This window comes from Amblyomma maculatum, chromosome 2 (genome assembly GCF_055883805.1).
Source record: "Amblyomma maculatum isolate TAMU_Amacu chromosome 2, ASM5588380v1, whole genome shotgun sequence".
In the NCBI taxonomy this organism is placed as follows: domain Eukaryota; kingdom Metazoa; phylum Arthropoda; class Arachnida; order Ixodida; family Ixodidae; genus Amblyomma; species Amblyomma maculatum.
Genome location: NC_139345.1, coordinates 162,251,675 through 162,278,513, shown reverse-complemented (window position 1 = coordinate 162,278,513; position 26,839 = coordinate 162,251,675). Strand labels below are relative to the sequence as shown.

General features: G+C 48.7%; 1 pseudogene; it reads left to right on the top strand.

Moving 5' to 3' along the window:
• The first annotated feature begins 4,622 nt into the window (after positions 1-4,622).
• The window catches only part of LOC146200320 (uncharacterized), a 71,797-nt pseudogene continuing 49,580 nt past the window's right edge, over positions 4,623-26,839 (top strand).

Genomic DNA, 26,839 nt, shown 5'->3' with positions numbered 1-26,839 from the left:
TGAAACAGGAGCACCAATTGTTCCTTCTCTAAGACTCCTATTCTCTCCAGCTTTAAGTGCTCCATTCCCCACTGCTATCCTAAAAATTAGCACAGTGATAGTCTTGTTTGAAATTCAGCCCAGCTGTTCCGAGTTCTGTGTGTGCTGCCATTGACACACTGTTCGATACTGCTGCTGTATATCACTTTTTCAGTTGCTACAAGTTCGCCCCTTTTAGATGCGCTAAAACCTTGCCCAATCCAGTACATCAAAAATAACATGTGAGTATACTGGAACAACTTCACCATTGCCCATCATTTGAGGCTATACAAGTGAATGGTTCCCACTATCTTATCTGATTTTGCCCTCTATGTTCACAGTTCGTCACTATGTAAATAACGAATTAGAAATTATCCTTAAGTGGTTCACTAACAATAGTCTTTCCGTCAACATTTAGAAGTCTAAATACACTGTATTTAGTTCAAGGGGAAAAATTTAAACTACAACGACGTTGCATTGTATTTAAATAGCGTGCCACGACAAAGAGTAAATAATTTCAAATATCTTTGTGTACATTTTGACTCTGACTGGCACGGGAAAAATCAGGTAAAACAGGTTTGCACAAAGTTAGCTTATGGATGTCATGTTTTATTGCAAGTGCGAGAATGTTTTGATTTTTCAATTTTTCGCCTACTCTACTTTGCTTTTATACAGAGCCAACTAATGTACTGCATAGAATCATGGGGTAACACGTATCCTACATATCTCGAACCAGTAATCCGATTACAGAAGAGAGCGGTAAAAATTATGACTTCTTCAAAAGTATCTGACTCTAGCAAACCGCTCTTGAAGTCAACCCGCATTCTGCCTTTTCACTCAATATTCACTTTAAAGGTAGCGCAGAAAATTCACCAAATCTTACAAATTAATGACCCACTTCCACATAGCATATTTATAAGACCAAAAAGGGAAACTAAGGCGGCAAGTGCCAAGCATTTAAACTTACCAGTGTGTCGCAATAGTTACGGACAAAGACTAATAGAGTTCAGTAGAGGTTTGATTTGGAATGGTATACCTGACGATACTAAACTGAAAAGAAACTTTGTGCAATCTTTGAAAACATTCCTAATGAATATGTGAAGTTACGGTGTATTGTTTTTCTTCTTGTGAGGAAGTGTGTATTGTGTACGCTTGCTTTTGTTTATCTCTAAATTGTTGAGAATGTGAATTTTTATTTTATGTACGCAATATATCGTCTTCGCATGCTGCATTTAAAATGTACAATATTGTGATGGACCCGAAACTAGCCTCTGGCTATGGGTCCTAGAGCATTGTGCGTATTGTATGTATGTAAATGGATTTTTGTTTGTTTGTTTGAATAACATTCTATGGGCTCTCCTTGAAAAAAAAAAGAGATACCTGCAGCGCTAAATATTTTACAACCCCCCTATTGCGATTTTACTTGTGTTAAATTCGGAATAGAGCCCTTCCGACTCAAAGCAGGATATCTCAAGGCGACTCTAGCTGAAAACAGTCGACAAGTAGCTGACCACTGCATTAAAATGGGAATTTCAACATGCACCTAGATCTTTGTAAGGACGGAGGACGACATCGAAATCTCGGCTGTCTCAAGATACTAGTTGGGCTATACTGCTTGTGCCTAGTTAGCGCGGAACGCCTGTGGTGTTTCAGATACGTTTTTGAAACGGTTCATACGCGTATAGCGTTACAAGGATAGTGCCTTAATGGATAGTTGAAAACAAGTTCTGAGGTGCCGAAAATCTCGAACGTCCCCCATCGCCTTTCACCAGTCTATCTAATACGCCAAGTGTCACTCATGAAGTCATTTGCATCTCCGCAGGTGGCTGGTTGCTTAAACGGAATCCAGACATTGCTCGGTCGGTGAGAGTGCAGCATCTCGTGCGAGACCCGCGCGCCATCTACAGCTCTCGTCGGGGTTTGACATGGTGCACTGACAACCCCGACTGCGACAAAGCGAGTGCCCTCTGCGATCGGATGCGAAATGACATTGAAGCATTCGAAGAGCTCACGGGCTTCCTGCCCACCACCCGTATTCAAAGACTCCGTTTCGAAGATCTTGCCTCGGATGCAGCGCACGAAACGGAGCGCCTGTACGACCGTCTTGGTCTTGATTACACAGCGTCTATAGCGCAGTACATTGCGAAACACACAATGGCGAGCCATAAAGATTTGACAGATGACCATTCGACGAAACGCAACACTAGCAGTGTTCCTGTCAAGCGAAAAACAGTTGGTGTGATTGAAGAAGCTTGTAGCGATGTGCTACAGAGGATGGGATACGATTTACTTGTGCGTGGCACCAACGTAACCAAACCCGGAAGTCTGAATCGTGAGGGCACAAGGAAAGCTTTATGAAAAAGCAAATAAGGCGAATAAAAGTGCTCATAATGGCGCAGATTAGGAAAAGTGCTGCCGACTTTCAAATACTCTACGTATTAGTTGGATTAAATCGTGCAAAGGAGGAACACCAATATTAAGTAGGACATGAAGTGTTGTGCTGATTACTCATTCCGCTGCGCTGCAGGTGTACTTTTTTATCTCCGCCTTTGTCTTTGATGCTGTTGCAACCAATGTGAGCAACAAACTCCCGCATCTGAACTATTGTAAATAAACATGAATATATTTCTCGTATATTGAACCCATGCATTTGTATGCAGCATGAAAAGCGCTAGCTGAACGAGTAACAGTTGAAAGAGGATGTTTAGTTCTGAACGATAAGAATTAAAACACTGTAAACGGTAGCAGGGAGCTGCTGCGAGGTACGTATAGAGGACATCTCTTGAGGAAGTTTGAACGCTCAGGGCATTTTGGCATGTGGGATGGCCTCTTTATTTAAAAGCGCCTGGTACGGGTTCCGATGATTATGTTGGCTGATATAACCATCAAACGCTCAACATTCTGCAATATACGATTACCACTGTTATCGAAATGCTTTTTTCCAGTGAGCAACTGTGAACGTTTGAAAGAATGTTTCTGTCATCTGCCCTTCAATAATTAGGTTTGAGAGGTGAATATTCGTGAGGATAAAGTACTTTTAGGTGTATAGAGCAGTCCGTCATTTAGCTTTCTCAGAATTGGAACTGTCACGTAAGTATTCGGATGAATATATTACTTCCAAATGCTTAGAGCAGAGCAGAACGGTCTAAATGTCGAATCAAGCCTTGAACATAATCATGCAGCTCAATCAAATTTGTTTTTAAACTCGAAAGCTTCTAAAACGCAATTTTCAATAGTGTACTATATACCTTAGTATATTAGCGACCCCTAACTCTTCACCTTTAGACAGTAGCCTCAGTCCTGTTTATTTTATGGAGCAGAACAATGCGTATTCTAAAGACAGAGTCTAAGGGTGTCGAACGTAGCTGAAAGCAACCTCTAGAATTAAGGCCAGTTACTTTCCGTCGCTACATTCAATCCTATATTTGCGAAAACATGCACATCTGTTCAACTACATTTATTCAAGCCTAGGGATAATGCTGCATATCAGATGCCATTCTTCGGCATACGCGGCCCCTTGAGAAAATATCAGGGACAAAGGAGAGATAGGGCATTTATCACTGTGACCATCTTGGAGCTGATATCACCATTTACAAATGACAAGGGGAAGAAGGCGGTCGTACTTAAAATCGTGACTTTATAGGCGCATGTGACGAACGAGAGAAGCCAGTTTCAGTCTGATCCGTCGGCTGCAATAGTAATAGGCAGCATGTCACTCAATATGGTTTGAAATGTTCGGCCAAGCCATCAGTGTGGGGTTACTATAATAGAAGCTAAATTGTCGATTATTATGTAACTAATTATGTAACTTTATCTCTGAACGTACCAAAAGAACTCAGTGACGGCGCGAAGTCTTTCTTGAACCTGAAGAATACCGTCATCCCCTTCCGCGTGGCCATCTTCAGCACCAAACGTCTTCCACCTCAGGACCATTTTCTTTCGAAATCACCACTGAGCGTGAGTGCTGCGCGCAACATTAAAAATTCACTTAGTGCAATGTAGCAAAAATTATCGTCTGCTATTCTTGGCGTCTATGGGTGCAAGCTCTCCTCGTATGTATTGCATACAAGCGCCGCATTTATTTGTAAGAAGGCGAAAAGCAAGAGACCCGTGTGCTGTGCAATGTCAGTGCAAGTTAAAAAACCCCAGGCGGTCGAAATATCCGGAGTCCTCCACGAAGGCATCTCTCATAGCCTGAGCCGCTTTCGGACGTTAATCATCACAAACCAAACCAATTATTTTCTTATGTTTAAATAAATATATGTGATTCTATGTAAGGTCCAACCCAAGCGTCACCTTGTTACTAGAAAGGAAAGCTGCACATGATTTACTGAAACTTCATATTTGATGAAAATTCCTCATTGATTCTTGAATTAATATTGTTACGGTGCGCAATATTTAGATGACGACGACGCACTAGTGTGGTGTTGTGAAGAAGATGACGCTCAGGCTAAGCTGGGTTCGTGCTGGTGGTGTGTGCTTCTGAGAGTTATCTGGCGTTTACCGCTGTGTAAATTTCCCTTAACATTTGGTGGAGGATTGCTGGAAGTGCACCCGTAGGAAACCTGGATCACCGTAGTGGCCACCAGATTGGTACCATCACTATGCCATCCGACGCGACGTCAGCTTCAGCTGCACCACCGGCTTCCACAGTCGTCATGACGAAGCCTCGTGACCCGGGAACCTTTTGCGCCATCGACCATGTCGACGTAGAAGACTAGATCAGTATGTACGAGCGCGTAAGCAAGCACAGTCATTGGGACGCGACCCTCATGCTCGCAAACGTCATCTTCTATCTGGCAGGTACGGCGCGCGTCTGGTTTGAGACGCATGAATATGATATCACATCCTGGGTTATTTGCGCGAAGCTTCGCGATCTATTCGGCAAGCCGATCGGACGCAAGCTCGGCGCACAAAAAGACCTCGCATCCCGTGCCCAGACTTCCACGGAATCATATTTGTCTTATATTCAAGATATTCTAGCCTTATGCCGAAACGTGGACAGCGCCATGTCCGAGTCAGACAAAGTGGGCCACATATTAAAGGGCATTGCAAACGATGTTTACAATCTGCTGCTTTGCAAAGACTGTCCGACGGTCGACTCAGTCATCCAAGTTTGCCGGCAGTTTGAGCAAGCAAAACACCGTCGCATTACTCCCCGCTTCGACCGCTTGCCAAACACAGCTGCTGCGTCTTCGTGCGAAGACAGTCCAACACTGCAGCAGCCATCTCATCCCTCCAACTTGACCAGGATTGTTCGCCGAGACATAGAAGCTATGGCGCCCGTTGCGTTCCCTCCTCAGCCGGCAGATGCTACTATAGCTTTAATACAATCTGTCGTTCGCCAGGAGTTCGCAAATGTGGGCCTCAACGCGAACGTGGGCTTCAACTCTAGCCAGTCTTCCTCACAGTCCTCGTTTCAACCTAATGCACAGCCATCTGTCCAACCCACCGTTCCGGTGGTAGCAGCTGCGGCTCAGACTGCGCCCTTGCCGACGCGATACCGCTACCGCTACCGCAATCCGGACGAATGGCGAACCTCGAATGACCGACCGATCTGTTTCAACTGTTCCCGTGTCGGCCATATTTCTCGTCATTGCCGCAGCCGTTGGATTCCGCCACCTCAACCCAGCTACTTTCCTGATCGCAGCGCCGAATATCCACACCCAAACCATTTCCGGGATACGCGCTCTCGTGACTTTAACTCGCCAGCCCCGCGCATGTCCAGCCGCTCACCGACGCCTCAGACCCGGAGGTCCCGCTCGCCCCTACCTCACCGTCCACCACCTCCTCACTTCTCTGGCTCTCTTCCGGAAACCTAAACCTAACCAATGCAGCTCCCAGAGGTGATGCTGCATTGACGACCCGGCCCGAAAATCCTCTGCTGACCCTCGATCATCGCCGCAACCTTCTAGACATCTGTGTGGATGGTACCCCTGTTACTGCCCTCATTGACACTGGTGCCCAAATTTCAGTCCTCAGCTCATCCTTTCGTCGCCGTCTCAAAAAGGTTGTCACACCCGCCGCTTCATGCGCCGTTTGTGTCGCCGATGAAAGCGTCGCTGCCGTCGTGGGACTGTGCACTGCGCGCGGCAGTATTTCCGGTCGCACTACCCCTGTCCTCTTCACTGTTGTCGACCGCTGCCCTCACGACGTGATCCTCGGCATCGACTTTTTAACGGCCCATTCTGCCCTGATTGATTCCTAAACTGGCCTTCTTCGCTTAGACCTGCCCTACTGCCCCGAAAACACCGATGTCAAGCCCCGCCTCCGATCCGCGAAATTGGTCGTCTGCCACCCGAAGCTGCTATTTATGTTCCACTGGCCCCGTTCCCCGCAGTTCCTGACGGCACATACGTCACTTGCCCAATTACCGATGTTGTTCTGCGTCGCAACGTCATAATCCCTCATACCGTTGTGATTGTCACTGCTAACCGCACCTGTCTTCCCGTCCTTAACTTCAGCGGCTCGACCCAAGTTTTACCCCATGGCATCGCACTTGCTGATCTGGTTCCTTTGGCGGACTGCGAAGTTGCTGCTCTAACGCTTCAGCATCTGTCGGAGCAGCTTATATCAGCATCGTCACATTCGAACCTCTTTTCAAGCATGATATCTGCGGATCTGCCAGATGACCAAGCCAGAGCTCTCTCCAACCTTTTGCTGTCGTACGCTGTTATGTTTGATTTCGGGGACCGACCATTGAGCCAAACATCCGTTGTGACCCATCGAATCAATACGGGTGACACCAGCCCCATCCACAGACGGCCTTATCGTGTTTCCCTTACTGAGCGGCATGCTATACAGAAAGAAGTTGAAAAGATGCTGACGCAAAACATTATTGAGCCTTCCAGCAGTCCCTGGGCGTCCCCTGTAGTATTGGTCAAAAAGAAAGACCAAAGTTGGAGATTTTGTGTGGACTATCGCCACCTTAATCAAATAACAAAGAAAGATGTTTACCCTCTTCCACGAATTGACAAAGCACTTGACTGCTTGCATGGTGCCAGGTATTTTTCTTCCATCGACATGCGTTCAGGCTACTGGCAAATTGCTGTCGACGAACGGGATCGCGAGAAAACCGCATTTGTCACCCCCGACGGACTCTATCAATTCAAGGTGATGCCATTTGAACTCTGCAACGCTCCTGCGACATTCGAGTGCATGATGGACTACCTCCTCCGTGGCTTCAAGTGGACAACATGTTTATGCTACTTAGATGACGTCGTAGGTTTCTCTTCCACGTTCGCAACCCACCTTGATCGAATTTCTACAGTCCTGGCCGTTTTTCGCCGCGCCGGTATTCAACTGAACGCCAAAAAAATGCAGCTTCGGTAGGCGCCAAATCAAAGTCCTGGGTCATTTGGCTGATGCAAATGGTGTGGAGCCCGACCCTGACAAGGTTCGAGCCGTGCGCGAGTTCCCTACACCGCGTAGCTCAAGTGACGTGCGAAGCTTCCTTGACCTTTGCTCCTACTTCCGCCGCTTCATTCGGAACTTCGCAGAGATCGCTCGTCCGCTTACCTCTCTTCTGAAGAAAAGCGTACCTTCCACAGGGGGTTGTGACCAAGCCTATGCTTTCACGACGCTTTTTTCCGCCCTCACTACACCACCTGTTTTGGCGCACTTCGATCCTTCTGCACCTACCGAACTGCGCACCGACGCCAGCGGCCATGGTATTGGGGCTATCCTTGCCCAATCCCAGCATGGGTGCTCCCGCGTCATTGCTTATGCCAGCCTCCTGCTTTCGTCCTCTGAGCGCAATTATTCAATTACAGAGCGGAAATGCCTTGTACTTGTTTGGGCGCTGACCAAATTTCGCCCTTATTTGTTTGGGCGGTCCTTCTGTGTAGTGACAGACCATCATGCTTTCTGTTGGCTGTCCTCACTTAAGGACCCCACTGGCCGTTTAGGTCGCTGGACCTTGCGAATACAAGAGTAAGAACTTACTGTGGTATACAAGTCCGGCCACTGACACCAAGACGCTGACTGCTTGTCCCGCCATCCCGTAGATCCTCCCGATTTGTCCGACCATCCTGCTGACGACAACATTTTGTCCATCTCGGACTTTATAAATATCACCTCCGAACAGTGTCGGGATCCTGCCCTGCGACCAATTATAGACCAGCAGCGCAACAACCCCGATTCTTCTGCCAGCAAGTTTGTGCTTCATAACGAGACATTATACAGACGCAATATGCGTCCAGATGGCGCGGACTTTTTACTGGTTGTTCCGGCTCATCTGCGCTCTACTGTCCTTGCCAACCTTCACGACGCCCCTACAGCAGAACACTGGGGACTATCACGCAAGTACGACCGTCTACGACAACGATTTTTCTGGCCTGGTCTCTACCGCTCTGTCCGTCGCTACGTCGCTGCTTGTGAGCTATGTCAGCGCCGTAAGACACCATCGCTTCAACCTAGTGGGCCCCTGCAGCCAATCTCAGTGCCGACTGAACCGCTTTCTCGTGTGGGCCTCGATCTTCTTGGGCCTTTGCCGACGTCGACGTCTGAATAATAATTGGTTAGCAGGAAGGGAAAGGCGCAGTATCTGTCACACTTGGTCTGTGGACACCGGAAGTATAATCAGTCGCCACAGCAATCCATTTGTTTTCGACGTCTGAAAAAAAATGGATTGCTGTGGCGACTGATTATACTTCCCGATATGCTGTAACCAGAGGCATTCCTACCAGATGCGCCTCCGACGTTGCTGACTTTCTTTTGCATGACGTAATCTTGATTCGTGGCGCTCCGCATCAACTGCTCACAGATCGTGGCCGCTGGTTCCTTTCTAAAGTGGTTCATGACCTTCTCCGCTCATGCGCTACTCGTCACCAATTCACCACGGCCTACCATCCGCAAACGAACGGTCTTACTGAGCGCCTTAATCGCACACTGACCGACATGCTATCTATGTATATGTCCAATCACCATCGTGACTGGGACATCTCCTTAACTTTCGTCACGTTCGCCTATAACTCCTCACGCCATGATACCGCCGGATACAATCCCTTTTATCTACTTTTCGGCCGCAAAAAAGGGGAGTAAAGGTACTCCCCTTCAACACCTTGCTGCCTCTTGACAACTCTTTCTGTATTTACTCTTCGGACGCCATCGCCCGCGCTGATGCCGCCCGCCACATTGCTCGAGACCGCCTTGACATGTCTCAGTGCTCACAAAAGTGTCGTTATAACCTACATCACCGAGACGTCCACTACCCTCCTGGTTCCCACGTGCTTCTTTGGCTTCCGGCCCGTCGTGTTTGGATGTGCGAGAAACTTCTGCCTCGTTACGTGGGTCCTTACTGCGTCCTGAGACCAGTCACCGATGTGACCTATGCGATCGCCCCTCTACAGCCCAAGTATCCTTCCACAACTCCTCATCCAGAAATTGTGCACGTCGCCCGTGTGAAACCATACCATTCAAGTTCTCCTGTGTAGGCAGCACCGGGACGGTGCTTCTCCCGTGCGGGGAATACTGTTACGGTGCGCAATATCTAGATGACGACGACGCACTGGTGTGGTGTTGTGAAGAAGACGACGCTCAGGCTAAGCTGGGTTCGTGCTGGTGGTGTGTGCTTCTGAGAGTTATCTGGCGTTTACCGCTGTGAAGTTTCCCTTAACAATATTTTAGTTCTTAGCGCTCGCCATGAGCCCGCAATTGATAGTACCCATGCTTAGCGCATAGTATCCAGAAATGCGGCGAAACAAACACAATCACATGAGAAGAAACATAACACAGAAACAACGTGAGTGTGTTTATTGCGCCATATTTCTGGGTACTATGCAGTACCAACTTTGTCCTCAAGCTGCTGTTCTGCTTAGCGCAGTTTGTAAAGCAACTGCCTCTGAACGCCGAAAAGTACGAATGTTTCTTCTATAAGAAAGCTACTGGACCTTTTCGTGGCAGCCGAGCGGGTGCTTATTGATGGCTGTTGTTGAGTAATCACCCCTTTACTAAAATATCGCTCCACATTTGGAGGTTCCTAAGTAATGTTAAGGCAATTTTCCGCCCTAATGCTGTTCTAATTGTTCTCGCCCTATCTAATGATTTATTAGCCTTCATGTCTAGCTCAGCCGCAAAGTCGATTGTCCTGGTTGAACATTTGATTGACATGCTCTTTTCACAAACTGAAAGTTCTGAGACCGCAATACATCGCTCAGCCTTAGATGTGTGCCTCTTCTTGGCTCCATGGGAATGAGTAATTGCATCTTATTGTGAAGGTGACCAACATTACAAAATTTCTCTGAACATTGGTCCAACCATCAGCATGACATAAGAAAGTATATTTCTTATGATATCTAACAATGCGCTGATGTGGATATATTTTAGCACTTGGAGCAGGACACCGTGTAAGGAATTTGTGGGGTCACAGCAGAGCATCCGAACAAAACAACCAGCGCGGCAGGCAGTCCATGCACAGCGCGCGCACCGAGAACGCGTCATTCAACTTTATTTGCTTCTTTCGCTGGCTGGGAACGCTGGTTTTAGCGCCTCCGCTTTGCAGCGTCGCTGTGCACTATAGCCCCCCCCCCTCCCCACCTCGCCACGACGGAATGGGGAAATGTATGCGCCAACGGGGCAGGACCTCGGCTGCAAGCAGGTCAGCAGATAAGCCAGCAACATCTGATGGGACAGTGAGACGTTCCACCAGTGACAAAGGACGAGGTCAAGAAAGCATTAGAAGTTATGAAAAGGGGGAAACCAGCTGGAGAGGATCAGATAACTATTATAGATTTGTTGAAGGACAGGGGGGATATCGTGCTAGAAGAACTGGTCACCCTGTATACGCAGTGCCTGGCGTCATCGACAGTACCGGAACCATGGAAGAATGCAAACATTATCCTCATTCATAAGAAACGGGACTCTAAGGACCTTAAAGATTACAGACCAATCAGCTTAGTGTCTGGTAAGTAAAGGTATTTATTAAGGTAATCACTAATAGAATCATGACAACCTTAGACTGCAATCAAGCAAAGGACCAAGCAGGTTTTCGGAAACGGTACTATACCATCGATCACATCCATATTATCAATCAGGTGATAGAAAAATGCTCGGACTATAACTAGCCCTTATACATAACATTCATTAATTGCGAAAAAGCATTTCACTCAGTTGAAAACTAGGCGGTTATGCAGGTATTGAGAAAACAGGGGGTAGACGAGCCGTACGTGGAAGTGCTGGAATATATATATAGCGGCTGCACAGCCACCATAGTTCTGCATAAAAAAGTAACAAAATTCCCACAAAGAAAGGTGTTAGGCAAGGAGACAAAATCTCCCCAGTACTACTCACAGCTTCTTTAGAGGAAGTATTCAGAAACTTGGAATGAGAGCTGTTAGGGATAAGGGTAGATGGAGAATACCTCAGTAATCTGCGATTTGCTGATTACATTGCCCTGCTAAGCAACTCGGGGAATGAACTGCAAATAATGATTGATGACCTAGACAGAAAACGTAGAAAGGGAGGCTTCAAAATTAATATGAAGACTAAGGTAATGCTCAACAGCCTCAGGAAGGAACAGCAGTTTACATTAGGTAGCGAAGTGTTGGAAGTAGTAAGAGAATATGTCTACATAGGATAGGTAGTAACCATGATCCGGACCATGAAAAGGAAATAACAAGAAGAATAAGATTAGTATGAAGCGCATTTGGCAAGCACTCGCAGATTATGACTAGCAGCTAACCGGTATCGCTCAAGAAGAAAGTATACAACAGTTGCATCTTACCTGTACTCACCTATGGGGCGGAAGCGTGGAAGCTAACAAAGAGGGTTCTACTTATGTTGAGGACAACCCAGAGGGCTAAGGAACGAAAAATTATAGGGGTCACATTAAGAAAGAGGAAGCGTGCAGAGTGGGTCAGAGAAATAACTCCAGTTACCGACATTCTAGTGGACATTAGGAAGAAGAAATGGGCGTGGGCAGGACATGTAGTGTAAAAAAAGGATAACCGATGGTCACTGAGGGTAACAAACTGGATTTCAACGGAATGAAAGCCTAGCAGGGGGCGGCAGAAAGTTAGGGGGGCGGATGAGGTTAAGAAGTTCGCAAGGGTCAAGTGGACGCAGCTAGCACCGAACCGGGTTAATAGCAGAAATATGATAGAGGCGTTCGCCCTGCAGTGGGTATTTTTCAGGCTGCTGCTGATGATGATGACGACAATAATATTAAGACGGGAGATCCTGAGGAGGTGTCTCTATATAGGCGGTTTTGAGGCAATCCAGGGAGCCGACTTCATCACGACCATCCAGCAGGATAATCGCCGACTTCATTGTCTTTTTGTGAACGCAGTAGGGGCCACCGTATGGGGGAGTAAGAGGCACTGTTAGAGGATCGCGCCTTAGAAACACATGCGTTGAGGACGCAGCACTCTGGATGCACGAAGACCTGACGATAAAATAATCGAGGCGGCACTGTGGGTAGGTGTTCAATGCAGTCCTTAAGGTATTCAAGATACTGCGGAGGCTGGGAAGAGAAAGCCAAAGGAGTGAACAAGTTTAGAGGAAGCCGTTGGAGTGCACCGGAAAAGAGTTCAGCGACTGAACCGCAAAGGTCACGGCGAAGAACGGCGCGTAGGCGAATAAGTACCATAGTAAGGTGGTCATCCCAGCGCTCATATTAAAGGTGAGCAGTGAGGGCAGTGATGGCAATCTTGAGCTCATAATGGAGCCGCTCTACCATACCGTTTGCACAGGGATGGTATGCTTTGGCGCGCCAGTGTTTAGAGCCGAGCAGACGGGTGAAGGAAGTGAAAAGGGAGGATTCGATATGGAGGCCGCGACCCTTTTTCGCATTGCTGGCGCATCCGAAGTGAGAAACCCATCCTGAAACGGAGGCTTTGGCAACTGCTTCTGCAGTGTTGCCCGGAATGGGCCCTGCTTTAGGCAAGCGAGTGAAGCAGTCGATTATTGTCAGAATATACCAGCGGCTATGAGAGGGAGATAGCGGTCCAAGTGAACATGAATGTGGTCGAACAAACAGATGGTAGGAAAGACAGGTGGAGCCTTCATGTGGCGGGTCAGTTTGGTGGACTGGAACGTTAGGCACGACCGGGCGCACTGGCGAACGTCGGTGTCAATGTTCGGCCAGCCGCACCGATTGCTAACGAGGCGCTGTGAGGCTCTGATGCTTGTATGACAGTTGTGAATTGAATTTAAAATTTCACGTCGAAAGGCCTCCGGGATTAATGGATGCGGTAGAGCTGATGACATGTCGCACCAGAGCAACCCGGTGAGAAGTGAATGGGACAGAGCTGCAGAAGGAGTGCACGGGGGTGGCCACGCAGTGCTTGAAACTCATGGTCTTCTAGCTACGCCCGGGCCCGACATTCCCAGTACACAGCAGATGCAGACACGCCGATGGAGGTAATGCGAAAAAGCGCTTCAGCTCCTTTATTGTCGACGCCTTTGATGTGCCGTATATCCGTTGCGAACCCCGATATGCAGGCCAGCTGAAGAAGATCGTGGGTGGTGTACATGAAAGAGTTTGAACATAAAACATATACCAGAGGCTTATGAATGTTTAGAACGTAAAATGGCTGACGCTTCAAGAAGTGGCGGTAATGATGGATTGTGTGTTAGAAGCCGGTGGGTTCACGGCCACATACGCTGTAGCGAGTCTCGGCATGTTGGAGCGTCTGAGAGAAGAGACCCAATGGGTACCACTCGGACTCGAATTTCTGCTGGAAAACAGCAGAAATGGTCACGCTGGAAGCACCCACTAAGATACGAGTAGGCACGGAAGCGCAAGGGTGGATGAGAAGGGTCAAATCGGCGAGGGCTTGTTTGCAGCTGGGAAAGAAGCCTTAGCTTCGGGAGACCAGGAAATCGCAGAGGAGGATTTGGTTGTGCGAAGGATGTCGGGCGGGGGGTGAACAAACTCGGCGCAGTGCAGCATAAAGCATCGGGAAAAATTCGCTACTGCCAGGATCTCGGCGAGCTTGCGTGGTGTGGTGGGAACTGGGAAGTCTTTAACAACTTCGATGTTATAAGGCAATGGACCAATTCCCTGCGCCAAGATGTGGTGGCCCAGGAAATCGAGCTTAGAAGAGCCCAAGACACATTTCTGGGCATTGGCAAACAAGCCAACGTCTTGGAGGCTTTGAATTACTTCCCGACAGTGAAGGTAATGCCTTCTGGAGTATGAATTGGGATGACGATGTCGTCGATGTGGGCAAATACAGCCGCGAGCCCGAACGTCATTTCAGCAATGAACATTTAGAAAGATTGAGCTGCGTTGCGTAGTCCAAACGGCATGTACACATATTCAAACAAGCCGAATGGTGTGATGATAGTCTTTTTCCGGATATCTGCCGGTTCAGCGGGGATTCGATGGCACGCATTGACAAGGTCCACTTTACTAAATACCTCGCATCCGTCCAGATACCTGTCTCCCGGTTCTTTCTAAGGCACAATATCGAGCTGTGAGGTCCAAGTGTTGGAAGAAGGGCGAAGACCCAGCTGGAGCTTGTGGTCGAATTCCCGTTTAGAAATCTCCAGACACTGGCCGAAGAGGCGGCGTGGACGTGCTGTGACGGGTGAGCCACGTGTGACAAAGTGGTGTGTTATACCATGCTTTGGTGGCTTGTGGCTATTACAAGGCCTCGTGACCGCACTAACGTGCTCCAGGACTTGGTCATACGGGCATGATGGGATCAGCGTGTGAATGTCAATGGAAGCGAAAGCCGATATAACGCCAATGACGGCAAGGCGCGTGGTGCTGTCGATGAGACGACGGCGACGCATGCTGCCCTCAGGATCAAAATGCGTCAGGAAATCGGATCCAAGGATGAGTTGATGGACATCGGCGACGATCGATAAGACCCACCGAAATGTCCGCCAAAGGCCAAGGACCAGACTGAGGGACTGGAGACCACACGTGGTGATGGAGGTTGAGTTAGCCGCACGGAGAGTAAGTCTAGGCGGCTTGGTAGTACGCTCGGCCTTGGTGGACGCCAGTACGCTGACTTCGGCACCAGTGCTCACGACGAAGCGCAACCCGGAAATGCGGTCGTGCGAAAGGCGAGGTTACATGCCGCCCTTGGTGAATTCGCAGCGCATTTCCCGACTAATTGCATAGTGGGGTACATTGGCGGGCGGAATTTTGAAAAGTGCGGTGATACCTGCAAATGGGCTCACTGCTGGGACTAAAAGACCCCAAAACTCTCGGCGACGACGAACGGCGGCAACTTGAGAAGGACTTCCGAAAGAACCTCCGAAGGGCATCAAGAGAAGCTGCCAGCTGATCGATCCGCGTTTCTAATCAATAAATGACCGAGGATTCTGATGGAGAAGAGAAGGCAGCCAGGGAAGAAGTCGCGTCGTGGATTTAATCAGCTAGCTGTGCGAGGCGTTCAAAGGTCAATTACCCCGTAGCAGCCAAGACGAGGTAAGTAGACTACGACATTTGCTGCCGGAAGAGCTTTCTCATTAGTGCGCAAATCGGGTCAGCGTCGCATTCGCCCCAGGATCTGCCGAATTAATTATTTCGGGAGCTTAGTAGTTGGGAGAGGTGGCAGTCTACAAGCTATTCGCAGTGAGCAGCATCTGGATGCGCGCGGTCTCAGACGCTGTAATGCGGTACAGAATTCACAGCTTAAGCCGCTGGCATGGAGCGTCGCCCAAGGGCCTAAGGATGACATTCGCTACCTCTTGAGCCACCGGAGAAGGCAGGTTGAAAATGAAGGGACCTAACAGAGATGCCTCTGACATGACGTGGTGAAGATGGAAGATGGCTTCCACCTGGGCAAACGGATCTACGTGTGCTGAACCAGAATGTCGGCAGACGGAGCTGGATAGCGGTGATGTGCCGTGGGCGGAAGGTAGCGTCAGGTGGAAGGTCACCTGAAGGCAGTAGGTCACTAGGGTCTGTCATGTCGTGTGCCACAGTCATTATTGTAGACACGCGCCCTCGATGCATGTCTTTTTAATGCGAGACGCTGTAAAAAACGCGTCTTGCACTCCCCCTATTACGCTCCCAAACAACAGCCCGTACCGCGTTTTCAACAAGACGACCAAACTAGCGACTATGGTAGGAAAGAAGTCGTCCCCTTGGATGGCCTTAAAGCATATGTAGACTCCAGGACCTCCCCTCGGATGTTGCTGGTTTAACCGTCTGCCTGCCTGCCACGGAGGTACCCTCATCTTTGCCCCATCGGCGCGTACATTTTGCCGTTCTGTCTGGGCGGGGGCCCTGTAGCACACAGCGACGCCGGAAAGCGCAGGCGCTAAGACTGGCGTTCTAAGCTCTAGGAATAATAAATTAAAGTTCAATGGCACGCGCTCGTTGCGCGCGCATGGCACGGGTTCCTCACTTTTATTTTTAAAATGAAAGTCATTATTGCCTATTACTGTCACTGGCAGCCGTATCGGCAAATGTGTCCGCGTTTCGAGAGCGCGAGTTAAAAATAAATATTTAAACCTGGTTTTCCACCAGGGCTGGCGTCAGCGTACAGAATGTTTATTTTGCGTCGTATGGCATTTTGTTGGAATTGCTTGGCTCGAGCCTTTCGTCGTTCACCGTGGTGTAGGTGGTCCATGTTGGTTGAATTGGGAGAACATGGTACTCTCCGCGGTGGTCAAAGGTAGCCTGATCCGTGGTTTGTCAACGTTTTCTGCGTGGTGGTAATGACCCAGCCGCTGAAGGCTGCTGATGCCTGTACAGCTGAGGCTCAACGCGATACATTATTGGTGCGGGCGGAGTCTGACTTTGGACTCCATCTTACCTTATGTACAGCTGAGGCGCAGGCGATGTTCTTGGGCAGTTATGAGGGCTTCCTTGTGCTCCGCGTAGGTATCGAACGCGGCCATGCCGTAGATGGCATCAGTTGCCGCAGAGCTCCGAAGACCGAGTGCGATTTTATGAGCCTTGCGGATTTTGGCTTCTATTTTCTCTTCTTCCTTCCTGGTCGTATTGTGGAAGGGTAGGCGGTATGTCGACCGTAGAATGAGCAAGGTCGGACGGCTGCAGTAGCAACCGTCGCAACCAGCCTCTGGGTCGAGATAGCCAGTGCCACGGTCCTAAGCCGAATCATAGCGGACGCTTAGGAAGTCGCAGTCGCGCTTGCAATCAAGCATGCCCACACCACCGAACAAATAAATACAATCTTGAGCGACTCGCATTAAGCCTGCAAGGCGTACCTCAATGGGGAACTGTCCCAAGCTGCCGCTCACATCATGAGAAATCACACTGCTGGCACACACACCAGCTACAGTATTCTGTAGATCCCAGCACACGAAGGTATAGAGGGCAATGAGGTGGCTGAGGACGCCTCTGACCCGCACCATGGGGGGTGGTACACGGCCGCAGTCGTCCACGAGGCGAAAACAGTCAATGGTCTTAGCTTCAGGGCCCGCAACATAACTCATGCGGAGGAGGTCGCCATAGCACTGGCTGCTTCCCACTCTGACTCGAAATATATAATTTCCGACTCGCGAGGGGCCTGTCGGAATGTCGAACAGGGCTGGACCCCTTATCTAGCCTACCGAATACTTCAAAATAGCTTCTACATTGGGGACCCCGCTACCCGATATATTATTTGGGCTCCTGCTCATCAGGGGCTGGCTGGAAACGAGGCTGCCGAAGCCGCCGCCCGCGCGCTCTCTCTCCGGGAAGTTTCCTCCTCCTCCCCCTCCGACCAGGACGCTGATCCTAATCCGGCTTATACATTCAAAGATATCGTAAATTACTACCAATCTAGCCACAGCCTTTACCCCCGCCCATATAAAGGCCTTTCAAAGGCGGATGAGCGGCTCTTACTCCGCCTCTATACAAACACACTGCTGTGCCCAGCAGCTCTAAAACACTTCGACCCTGCTTTCTCTGGTAGCTGCCCGCACTGTGCGGTGGTGTCTTCGGACATCTACCACATGGTGTGGGCCTGCCCCTCAAATCCGGCTAGCCCCCCTCACCCCAACCCAACCCGGGAGGACTGGGAGGCGACCCTGCTCGGCTGCTCTGACCTGAAGGCCCAACGGGCCTTAGTCGGGCGAGCCCGAGTGGCGGCAGACGCCACTGGGGTCCCGAACTAGGGACCTCCACCTAGTGTTTGTGAGGGTTGGCCCCTTCAGGGTCAGCTCCCGCATAACCTCCTGTATTTGTCCTATATAAATGTTTTCTACCACCACCATATCCGAATCTTCATCTCCACTGATACAGCGAAATATTAACTACCATAGACTTTATCGCAGAGCATACGCAGATCCCCACAAAGACTTCGCTCGTCAGGAAGCCACATTATAGCGAAACATGCAAGCCTGCACACTACCACACCCAACCCGGCACAATACGATTTGGCCCGCGCAATACCCCACAAATGCATGTCCGGCTTGCGGAGAGATGTCCGACATCCTCCACATGGTTTGTAACTGTCCCGAACAACTTAAATCATATGGCTTACAGAAAATTAGCCACCAGCAGTGGTAGGCGAAGCTGGCTTACACTGAGCTCCCCCTTCAGCGCCAGCTGATCGGTCAGGCATGGAGGAACCTATTCGCCAATGCTTTCTCGGACCTGGGTGAACTACCCGCGTCATTGCACTGTATAAATAAAGTTTATTTTCACTCTCTCTCTCTTCCATCAGTGAATCGAGCTTCCGTCCTTAGAATCCCCAGCTCAGCGCTTTCCTACTACGCCGCACCACGGAATTTTTCTTTTATTGCGAAAACAATACTACTCTAGGATTCGAGCCTTCAGCCTAGCGCAGCCGATAGATGATGATGATGATGATGATGATAACAACTTTATTTCCCACCAGATTAGGAGGCCCCCAATTCCCGCACCTGGCACGCAGGCCCAAGGGACGGGAGCAGAGACCTCCGCGGTCAGAAGCAGGCAAAGAGGTCTTGGCTCTTCGTGTCTTCTTCCGCCAGGCGGGTGGCTTGTAGCTGTGGAGCAGGGACCTCGTTCCGCAGCAGGGCTTCCCACATGACACTAGGGTGAAAACTGGGCTACCAACTCAAGCGGTAGGCAGGAGCTGCCAACTTTGGTCTCCCGTTTCACATGGGACGATTATGTCAGAATCAGCCTGCTAGAACCCTGGCATTCACGTTACCCCTATAGGCCACTAAGGCACGTTCATACGGCTTGGTTAAAGCGGACCTTTAATGTGGGCTGAGGAGGAAGAAAAAGGGAAGAAGAACGCTCGTTCACCCGCAGCTAATACTTTCGCTCAATATTGGTTCAGCAGCGGTGAACGCTTGTCGCAGCTACAGCAACGGCCCTACCCTTGAGAGCCATTTGGGAGGTTCTGCCGCCACTTTTTGGATGGCAGTAAACCCCTCAATACTCTCGAAAATAAATTCAAGCAGCTCTAGCATTCCTGTCTAAGTGATAGCCTGCCATTCTGGAGCGCCATATACACTATAGGCCCAAACACATAATTACGTCAAATTAAACCCCATCATCATTCTATATGCTTAAATATCGAATGCTGCACGAGTCTAGTAGAAAATGCGTCTTCATGGTTCATTGTAATACATCCCATGATTTAATACCCCTTCCATAATATATTGTTTCTACCCTCCAAACACTTCTTCACTGGTAACGTTGCGGTATATACCTAAAGAAAGGTCTTAACTCCTGGCGGAACTTGCATTTTATTTCCTCTCTTTAATACATCTGTGCCAGGGCCCGCAATGTATATGGCCCTGTACAAGCGGCCTGGGAAGACAATATGACACCGATCGTGGTACAACTTTTTCCTCTGTTGTTGTTGTTGTAGCAAGAAGGAAACGAAAATGCATGGGCCTGCTACTAGCTCTACAGCTGAGCCATCTCCGCTGTCTGATGCAGTCAGAAGAGTAAATAGAGAAGAAAGGAAAAAGACGAGGCAGAGAAATACGCGCGCCGCAACAACAGCCGTCGTCCACCACCGAAGCAGTGGCGGGTGCAATGACGGCCTACAACAGATAAAATTCGGTGGCTGGCTACCTGAGTTTGTTGTTTCCACCGAAGTGGTGTGTGAGATTTACGGATGTTACTAGGAGGCATCGAGAGGGTCAGATTTTTTTTTTCAGCGCGTTTCCCTATGGAATATTGCTTTGGTGTAAAATGAGACAGGTGGCAGTTCCTAGCCCTACGGGGTTGGAACGGTAGGTCAACGCCACTTGCGGCGGGGGCTAATAATAATTATTAATATTAGGCCCCCGCAAGCGGCGTTGATAATATTATTTACTATATAAAAATATAATCTTTATGTTATAGATAATATATTATTATTATTATTATTATTATTATTATTATTATTATTATTATTATTATTATTATTATTCTTATTATTATTATTATTATTATTATTATTATTATTATTATTATTATTATTATTATTATTATTATTATTATTATTAGGCCCCGGTGCAAGCGGCCTTGACCTATCGTCCCAGCCCTATAGGGCCAGGAACCGCCATCCTTCCCTTTTTACATCAAAACAGTAATCCACAGGGAAGCGCGCTTAAAATAATCTGACCCTCTCGATGCCTCCCTGTGATATCCATAAATCGCACATGCTACTTCTGTGGTGGAAACAACAAACTCAGGTAACAGGCGCCGCAGCCACACTTGGGAGACGGTGCGCAAGAGTGGGTCGGAAACGTCGCGAAAGAACAAAACTCGATTGATCACCTAGCGCCCAAGCCTCAAACCTTCAGTTTTAACCCGCCGCAACAGATTCGTCCTGCTGCAGCGTTTCTATTCCGCCGCCCAAATGTAAACGGCAAAAATCCTGTGAAGCTTTTCCAAGTTTAACTGCGCGCGATGCAACACTTGCAACACATACCATAGCTTGCTGATAAAAAAAGATTACAAACTTAAGCTCATGCTAAAATGGATATGTTGGCGCCTTTCCACTTCTCTGCTTTCGCCCGTAGTTCTTGCGTATTCCCTTTCCAGCTCGCTTTGGCGGTAGCTATCCAGCTCGATACCTAAGTACTTGATCGGGGGCTTTGCCCATATAAAGAGCATGTATTGGGCACATACATACATACAAAAAGCACATTACTCACACACTAAAGCAATATATAAAACACTATAGGTTACATATACATAATAAGCTAAAAAACATAATTCCCCAGAGAGGGGAAACGTATAACAGGGAGGGGGGGAGGCGTTCTAATAAAGGACGACAGGCATCTGGAGTCTGCTCCCCCGTACAACAAAGAAGCACACGTGTGCAGGCGCCGCCGAAACCGCGTCTCGCCGTTCTTTTCTAACTGTCGAGAAAGATACTTCCAGATGACGGGACGCAGCCTTTGCAAGGCTAGGTACATTGCTCGGGCGGTTAGTGCGGCGCGCCTCGGCAAGGCACCTGCGACGCCACAACACAAACAGATCCACAGTGAACACAAAGTGTTCAAAATGGTGGCGCCGGCGCCTGATGCCGGGGTTCATACGGACGTTAAACATGCTATATGCGAGTCGCCACATTGTTCTCGTTACTACACATTCGAAAAAATATGCGCGAGGCTCTCGGGAGCACCTTAGTTGGCAAACTGGTCATTGGGTACAATACCCCATCTGGCAAGACACGCTCTCATGGGGATGACGCCCCTGAGCCTAAGCCAGTCATATTCTCAAACTTCATTTGGCAGCCGATAAGCTACCCACGCTCGCGATTTGGGTACAGTGGTCTCTCGTAGCGCATCAGGTGAAAGGCTGCGAACGGCTACTAGTTTGCTGATGGGTATGGCTGGTTGGTCGCCTACGTTAACGTATGACAGGTCTGCATCGAGAGTCGACTTTATCTCGCCAACCTCGCGGTAAAAAGGCAGAGATCTATCCACCTGTGGACCGAGGTAATATTCGGGTGTAAGCACACGACGCGCTCTGCTCATCCAGTACAGGATGAGCAAGCGACCAGGGTAAGACTCGTCAGCTAATAGCCTCTTCACCAGCCTTAACGCGAGTACTCGAGCTACTGTCGAGATGCACGTCAGACCAAGGCCTCCCCTGCTCCTCGGAAGGTGTAGGATGTGACGGGTGACTAACGCCGTCCTGCCATCCCTTTTCACCACACGGCGCGGGATCGTCGCGATACGCGCCACATAAAGGGTGAAAGCGCACGCTCGTGTCTTCACGACACTAACTTTAGCTATGAGCGTGAGGTTGAAACGCGCTGCGTCAGAAAGGGCGCGCGTTGCTCTCGAGGGAACTACGTCTCATATCCGGGGGGGACTCCGCTTGGCTCAAATAGCACGCCAAGTACACGCAGTGCGTCCACAAACGGTAGGGTTGCGGCTAAAGGGCCCCTGAACTGACTGAAGCGGATTGCGTTATTTTTCTTCGTGCTGAGCGGCGCTGTAGACAAAGTTTGTTTGTTTGTGGGGTTTAACGTCCCAAAGTGACTCAGGCTATGACAGACGCTGTAGTGGAAGACTAGCGAAATTTCGACCACCTGGGGTTTTTAACGTGCACTGACAACGCACAGCACACGGGCGACTTGCTTTCCGCCTCTAGCGAAAAGCGGCTGCCGAAGCCGGGATTCGATCCCACGTCCTTGCAATGGGAACAGTAGTCGAGCGTCGTAACCAGTGCGCCACCCCGGCGTGATGGCGGGGTGCTCTAGATACAGCTGCGTATTCTGAAAAGACGCAATAAAAGAATGAAGCTGTCATTGTCACGCACGAAGAGTAAAATGTCGTCCTCGTGTGCATATACAACGACCGTCCCCTGTCGTACTGATGAAAACCTCGAATGCGCCTGCACGCTGTGACCCTACGTAGCAGCTGATCGAGCGAACGTATGCAGAGTACCGAAGGGAGCGGGCACCCTTGAAGCACTCCCCGCGTACTCGGAAAACTGCCGGCACATTGTCAGGCTTCGGCACTTGAACCAATTTACCCCACTATCAGTAACATAGAAAAACTCTCAGACACGTTTGATAGCCTCAAGTATGCTTTTATGGTTAACCATAAAAACAGCAACATCGTTCGCATACGCCAACAGCTTCCCCTCCGCTGCGTGTAACTTAAACCAATTAATGGTGTCATTTTTCATTATGTTCTTACAAAAGGTCCAATGTAAATAGAAAACAAAGAGGGCTGAGGGAGTAGCCCTGCCGCACCGAATGCTGCACGTTAATGGGAACCCCCAGAATCTTGTTTACGATAAATCTTGTCGTGCAGTTTTGGCCACGCCCTTCCAGATAACTGAACCAACGTTCACACGAGCCAACATGGACTGCAAAATATCGTGAGCAACACAGTCGAATGCTTTCTTGAAGTCGATCTGGAGCATGGCTACGTGACCATTTCCAGTCAACTCATTTCTCTATAGAACACTTCGCGCCTTTTGAATATTGGAAAAAGCGAGCGTCCTTTTATACCGCTCGTCTGGTGGGGGATACACTATGTCCTTAATCACTCTCTGACACCTTCCAGCTAGTACCTTCATAAAAATTTTGTATTAAACGCTTGTAAGCGTTATTGTTCTGTAGACTGTAACCAGATGTATTTTATTTATCTGATTCTATTCAGGGATGAGCACCGTGTGTGATGACACATATGATGGAGGCAGTGAATTAATATTGAACTCATTTTTGAAAGTCAAGGTCGAGATTGGGATAAGTTTTTACTTGAAGTGTTTGTAAAAACCCGCTCTGAATCCATCTCGTCAGGGCGATTTACCGGCGTTTAACATGTCAATTTCATTCTCGACTTCTGTCTCACTTATCTCTAGTTCTAATCGATATTTTACTTCTTCGTCGAGGACAGGTATCAGCTACAGAAACCTATCTTTTAATGTGCTAGTGTGTACTACATGTGACGCTAAAAGCGCCTGGTAATGTTCCCTGAAAGGCCGTGGATGTGATCGTTGTCTGCTGACAAGGTGCTGCACCATTATATTTCGTTGATTAGGTTTCTTTAGGCTTATAGTCGATTAATTGGTTCAAAGGAAGGGAAAGGCGCAGTATCTGTCTCACTTGCTATCATCACCATCATCAGCCTGACTATACCCACTGCAGGGCGAAGGCCTCTCCCATATTTCTCCACTTCACCCGGTTCTGTGCTAGCGGCATCCACTTGACCCCTGCGAACTTCTTAATCTCATCCGCCCACCTAACTTTCTGCCGCCCCCTGCTACGCTTTGCTTATCTGGAATCCAGTTTGCTACCCTCAGCGACAATCTGTTATCCTCTCTTCGCGCTACATGTCCTGCCCATGTCCATTTCTTCTTCTTAATTTCCACTACAATGTCGGTAACTTGAGTTATTTCTCTGACCCACTCTGCACGCTTCCTATCTCTTAATGTTACCCCTACCATTTTTCGTTCCATAGCCCTCTGGGTTGTCCTCAACTTAAGTAGAACTCTCTTGGTTAGCCACCACGTTTCAGCGCCATAGGTGAGTACAGGTAAGATGCAACTGTTATATACTTTCTTCTTTAGCGATACGATAAGCTGCTAGACATAGTGTGCGAGTGCTTGCCAAATGCGCTCCACCCCAATCTTATTCTTCTTGTTATTTCCTTTTCATGGTCCGGATCTGCGGGTACTACCTGTCCTAAGTAGACATATTCGCCTACTACTTCCAGTACTTCGCTACCTAATGTAAACTGCTGTTCCTTCCCGAGGCTGTTGAACATTACCTTAGTCTTCTGCATATTGATTTTCAAGCCTACCTTTCTACTTTTCCTGTCTAGGTCATCAATCATTATTTGTAGTTCATCTCCCGAGTTGCTTAGCAAGGCAATGTCATCAGCAAATCGCAGATTACTGAGGTATTCTCCATCTACCCTTATCCCTAACTTCTCCCATTCCAAGTCTCTGAATACTTCCCCCAAGCAAGCTGTGAATAGTACTGGGGAGATTGTGTCTCCTTGCCTAACACCTTTCTTTATGGGAATTTTGTTACTTTATGCATAACTATGGTTGCTGTGCAGCCACTGTACATATCTTTTCACGTACGGCTCGTGTACCCCCTGATTTCGCAATGCCTGAATCACCGCCGAGGTTTCAACTGAGTCAAATGCTTTTTCGTAATCAATGAATGCTACGTATAAGGGCTGGTTATATTCCGAGCATTTTTCTATCACCTGATTGATGGTATGGATACCGCTGTTACTTCGCTAGGCGGCAGTGTCTGCTTGCACTCTGGTCGTGTTGTCGTCGGTGTCGTTGTGTGAAGCAGCGATGAAATGGTTGCGTCGTCGTTAGTGGTCGTCGGCGGCGGAGGATCTTCGCCTTTTTGCCGTTGAGCAACCTCACCTCCAAAGGTTGCATTATACGAACCTTGAGATTATTCAGGGCAGTCTTGAAGCCACAGGCAGTGTAAGGGGGCTCTAGCACAGCTTTCGCCCTCGCTCTTGATCACGTTCTACGTGACGCTGGCGGTAATAAAGGACGTTCCCCGTCCACCGCTATGCTTGAGGGTGGCGCTGGTGAACACTCTCAAGGTTCGTATACAGACAACATAAATATCCAAGCAAGTAGCAGGGGGGCTAGCGGCCTGTGTACCTCAGTTGGAAGAGCACCGGACGCGATATTCGGAGGTCATGGGTTCGGTTCCCACCATCGGCACGTTGTTTTTTCTTCTAATTTGTGTTTATCTTTCCCCTAAACAGATTACATTACTAATTTCTGTGATTACCCAAGTAAACATTAAAAAAAAGACAAATAGTATTACCCCAACGTATTACCCTCTCTGTAATGCCTGGGCCTTGAGAGTAAATAAAAAAAACGCTTTACTTGGCCTCGCCGACTGTTGACTTCTTTCCTTCATGTATTATAGCAAGCACCCTCATTTGCCCTTAATTGATCTGCTTGTAGCTTACGCGGTGGCAGTCTTGAAGCCATAGGTAGCGTAAGAGGGTTCTAGCACAGCTTTCGCCCTCGCTTTTGGTCACGTTCTACGTGACGCTGGCGGCAATAAAGGACGTTCCACGTCCACCGCTATGGTTGAGGGTGGCGCCGGTGAACACTCTCAAGGATCGTATACAGACAACATAAATATCCAAGCAGGTAGCAGTCGGGACAGCGGCCGATGTAGCTCAGTTGGAAGAGCACCGGACGCGATATTCGGAGATCGTGGGTTCGGTTCCCACCATCGGCACGTTGTTTTTTCTTCTACTTTGTGTTTCAGTTCAGTTCAGGCGTTCAGTCGTGTCCGACTCTTCGTGACCCTATGGACCATGTCACGCCACGTTTTCCGGTCTCTCACCATCTTCTTAACATCACATAGCTTCATCTGCAATTCCTCGAGAATGCCATCTAACCATCGCGTTCGCTGCCTACCCCTTCTCCGGCGACCCTCAACCTTTCCCAACATCAAATCTTTCTCCAGCGACTCCTCTCTTCTCATCAGATGACCAAAGTAGCTGAGCTTTAACTTTAGAATTTGACCCTCCAATGAGCAGTCAGGGTTTATGGTCGACAATATCGACTGATTTGATCTTCTGGCAGTCCAAGGAACTCTTAAGAGTCTTCGCCAGCACCACAATTCAAACGCGTCAATTCTTCGGCGGTCAGCCTTTTTCACAGTCCAACTCTCGCATCCATACATCACATCTGGAAGGACCATAGCACGGGTTATACGGATCTTGGTTGGCAGACTAATGTCTCTGCTCTTTACTAGGCGGTCAAGGCTAACCATTGCTCTCTTTCCCAGAAGCAGGCGTCTCCTAATTTCATGGCTGCAGTCTCCTTCCGAGGTAATCTTGGCGCCCAAGAACAGAAAATCTGTCACAGCTTCCACTTCTTGTCCATTGATGCTCCAGGACTTGATAGGGCAAGACGCCATGATCTTCGTCTTTTTAATGTTCAGTTTAAGCCCAAACATCTCACTCTCTTCTTGTACGCGCATCAGAAGTCTCTTGAGTTCCACTTCACTTTCTGCCA